Here is a 4513-nt window from a genome sequence, read left to right as displayed (position 1 = left end):
GCGCCGGCGTGGTGGGCGCTACACAAAAGGGTCAGGGGTGTGAAATAGTTTCGCACCCAGTTCATTCTGTGAATTTATTTCGTTTCCAGGTCAAAATTGTCAAATTTGCCGCTTGGGATGGATAACCAGGGCATGCAGGTGGGGGCCATGGATACTTTCCAGGTTAGCCTGTCTGGTAGTGGCGAGAGCGCCGAGCGCAGTGCGGTGTGGGATCCAGGGCCATGTGCGACGGTGGACCCACAGGAAGACCGGCCAGGGAGCGCACTGGATCCAAGACCATGCATGTTGGCTCCCACGCATGTTGGACGGGGAAACGACAATGCACCGGATCCGATGCCATGGACATCGGCTCCCATGCATGCGCGGAGGGAAAAGGACAGCACGCCGGATCCGAGGCCATGCATGCCAGCTCCCATGCATGAGGCACAGTACGGAGATTTTCACATGGTTGTGGGGGAGTTTTGTGCGGGAGTTCGCAAGGCTATTTCTCCGATCCTGCAGCGGCCTACGTCTAGAGCTGTTGCCAACCCGAGTCGCCAAGCAAGGAAGAAACAAAGGCTGGATGTAACGCCAAGACGGAGCGCTAGAATTGCCAAACATGCGGCCTCCAAGCAACAATAAGTCACTGGTGCGCGTCGGTCCTAAACAAACGATTTTTTTATCCCTTTCCGCGACGACATTTGGAACCGTCGCCAAGTGAGTGTGATCGATAGGGGGGTCCTTCCCACACGACCCAGAAACCGTCGGGGATATGCCCTCCTGGCACACACGTTCGGCAAAATGAGGTCATGTGCGACCGAAGAGCACTCAAATACGGAAATACATACAGTAGAGCTAAAAAATACAATTATACGGCGAAATTGTTTCCGGTCGCAAGTACATCCCACACAGTTAGTCCTCGCTAAACGTTTCCGTTCGTATGCACATCCCACACAGTCGCTTCAAGGAAAACGTTTCCGTTCACAGGTACATCACACACAATTTTTCCCGTTAAATCATTTGCGTTATTGAATGTATCACACATGGTCCGTAGAAGAAACTGTGTGGCAAAGGTTGTCCATGACACACAGTTTTTATGTGGTAAACGTTTGCGCAAGGTGGCCTAACGCAAACAGTTTTCAAGAGAAAGTCGTGTGTGATTGTTCATTGATCCAACACGGTTTAATCCTAAAAACTGTGTGCGTTGCTTGAGGTCATCGCCCACGGTATTTTTTCAACAACCTTTTGCAATATCAAAACCCAATTAGCAGGCTAATTCGCCATTAGCAGGCTAATTGCCCTATTATTAATAATCCATTTATTAATCTAATTGACATTCATATTAAGCACACAATATATTTCATTTCCATATTAAGGAAGCAGAATTTCATAATTGAAATACATCAGAGTACAACATGATATAGCTTCAGCACTCAGCTACCCCATTACACAACTGCACCAGCAGCAAGTTCCACATGCAACATGTAGAACCTCTCGAAATTAGCATCATAGACGGTATATAGACAGATGCATCTCATCTGGAAAACTGCTGAAGCGGAAGGCGAATATTGAGCCTTCATTCATGTTGAAGGTCTTTGCAACTTTAGGCCAGTGCCTGTGGATGATTGACCGTCCGTCCTTTGTCCTCTTCAGGAACACTTCAATATTGAACTGTGGGTGTTGTATGAAAACCTTTCTCGCCTCCTGACCATAGAGGTGGTTTGAGAGGTAATCATCAGTGAACTGTTTTGGAAAGGGCTAAAAACAAGGATGTGCATAAATATCTTCTCTATATTGGAAATGGGACAAAGGAATAAAAAAAGGCAAGGTATAATAGTTAGTACCATCTTGTAGTGAACTGATGTCTTCTTCATTGTGCAGACAAAGATCTTGTTGTTTTTTGTCGCTAATTTCTTTATCCTAACAATCTTTCTGAGTTTCTTAATTTGACTGATATTCATGGACAACTCATTACCCCATATGCAAAAGGGTAGAACAATGGGTCAAAACCTCTGACATCAGGACCTACATGTGCAAGACCAAATTGTTAAAAACCAAAATATTAGAACGGTTCCTGCAATTGCACAATAATGTGCTATTAGACAACGGACCATGCACGTGCTAACCTCGATTGTAAACCTCAGTGCTTCCCATTGCTTCCCTGCAACACAAATAAGGTAGTTAGTCATCAGGTTAAGTAAGGGTCGCAAGCTATCAGTAAAATATGTTGATGAAAAATAAGCACATTGCAGATTCATCAGATTAATTGAAGCCACACGGAAAACCCATTTACCCAAGCCAAGCATGATTAAGAACTAGGAAATATAGCACTTGTATATGTTTCTCATGTATTAAGTGCAGCCAAATTCGATTTATTCCTCACATGCACAACAATACAAAATTCTACCCCCGATAATTGGACATCGCATTGAAGAATTGAACCAAGCTGTTAACTAAACACCACAACAGATGAACCAAACATTAACTGAGCACCACATTGCACAATATAACATTGAACCAAGCAGTTAACTAAACACCACAACAAATGAACCAAACATTAACTGAGCACCACATTGCACAATATAACATACTCCTAATAAAAGATCAGAGAGTTAACCAAACAGTTAACTACAACCAATTTTAGCAATTGTATTTGTTTCTCATGTATTTACTACAGCCAAATTCAATTTATTCCTCACATGGTATACAATAACAGAATGCACCCACAATTTTGTAAAGATAAATTCGATTTATTTCTCACATGGAAAACAATACAAAATTGCAGCCTGAAGAATTGAACATCATATTTGCAGAATTGAACCAAACAGTTAACTGAAGACGACAACTATAACAAAACAGTTAATAAGTGAGCACCACACAACACGACATATAGAACATATACACTAAAGCAACAGATTGCATGGTGAAATTAGATAGCACAATTCACTAGATTTTGTGAAGGAAAGGCAGAAGCAGCACACGCAACGGGTAAACCGAGCATGCTTAACCGGCGTAGCTAGCAATTGGCAAGGTGCTCCTCCAAGATCTAGGGGTCGGCACGAATGGCAGCCATCGCGACCTCATCCGCGCGTGCGGCCGTGATTTGCTTCTCCGCTGCCAAATGCTCCTTGAGGTCCTGGCTATACTGCGTGCACCATGGCTTAGGCCGGCGCTTATTTGGTGGAGGGGTCGGTGATTTGGGTGGAAGGTGTCACGCTCGCGCCGGCGGTCGGGGCATGTGGGATGTGGAAGGAGGAGGAGGATGGGGGTCGGGTGTGGATTACCTGCCTGAATAGAGGAGGCCGAGCAGCGTGAAGGAGGGTCGCCGGCGAGGGGCGGCGGCGCTGCAAGCAAGGAGTGAAGGTTTCAACTTGGAAAGGAAGGCGGAAAGAGGGGAAATGTGGCTTTTGGTAAGGGGGAGGGGGCGGGGAGGTAGATATTTCCGCGGAAGATAAAAATTTGGAATCGCTTCAGTCAAAAAACTGGCGCGCAAAGTGTCATCAGACACGGTCCCTTATTCAGAACGTGTACGATATGTGGACATCACAAACGATTCAGATAGCTTAACCCGTGTGTGATGAGTTTGAACGTCAAAAGTTTTGGTTCGAATTTCCATGGTTAAAGTGGTCATCCACGTCATTGCATAATTTGGGTACACAAAGGAGACTACAGCACACCCACACTTCTTAATCGAGCAAGTTCAGCAATTAAACAGAGTTAGCTGACCTAAACATTACTCTAACAAATTAAAAACCGGCGCTCTTAATTAAACAAAACAAAGAGTACTACTACGGCTAGTGCTCGTCGATCTCCGCCGCCGCCTCCATGGCCAGCTCGCGCCCGACGGTCTCCTTGGGAAGGGGCTCCATGGCATCCATCGCACCATACTCGGCAAGCATCTCGCCATCCGTGTCCGCCATCTCTTTGGAAAAGGCAGCCACGAGCTGGGCGTGGGCGGACGTGATCTGGGCTTGGACGGGCTCCATCGTCGCAAGGTATGCGGCGGAGGAACAGACGGCTGCTCGAACGCTCTCGGTGATTGCTAGCTCTTCGGCCGTGGGTTGTCGACCGTTGTTAGAGAAGCTTCGTTCAATTTGTGCGGTGACCGCCAGGAGCTGGGCGTGGGCGGCCTCGACATGGTCGTGGGCGGCCTCCATCAGGGCTAAGGGCACCGCTGCGGAACGGACAGCTGATGTGTCGCTCTCGCCAGTTGCTATCCCCGAGGCAGATGTTGCTGCCGCCACCTGAGAAGCAACAGCGGCCGTTTGGGCTGCCTTTGCCGCCCGGTCGCAAATTGCGGCCGCGCTCGTGCACCTTGTTAGCACGCGCATGGCGGTTGCGGCCGCGCTCTCGCTGGAGTGGGCCACCGAAGTTGCCCTCACGACGCGGGTCCACGTGCCCATCTTTCACCGGCGATGATTGAACAGTGAAATGATATTTGGGGAGCGAGCTAGTGTGCTTGAGATGCCGGCTGTGGACTGTAGCCGAGGCACCTTCTCGCGTAAGCCATAGGCGTACTATACACCGACGGTGC

This window comes from Aegilops tauschii, chromosome 4, assembly GCF_002575655.3.
Source record: "Aegilops tauschii subsp. strangulata cultivar AL8/78 chromosome 4, Aet v6.0, whole genome shotgun sequence".
NCBI classification, from domain to species: Eukaryota; Viridiplantae; Streptophyta; class Magnoliopsida; order Poales; family Poaceae; genus Aegilops; species Aegilops tauschii.
Note: the sequence above shows the minus strand (reverse complement) of the source record.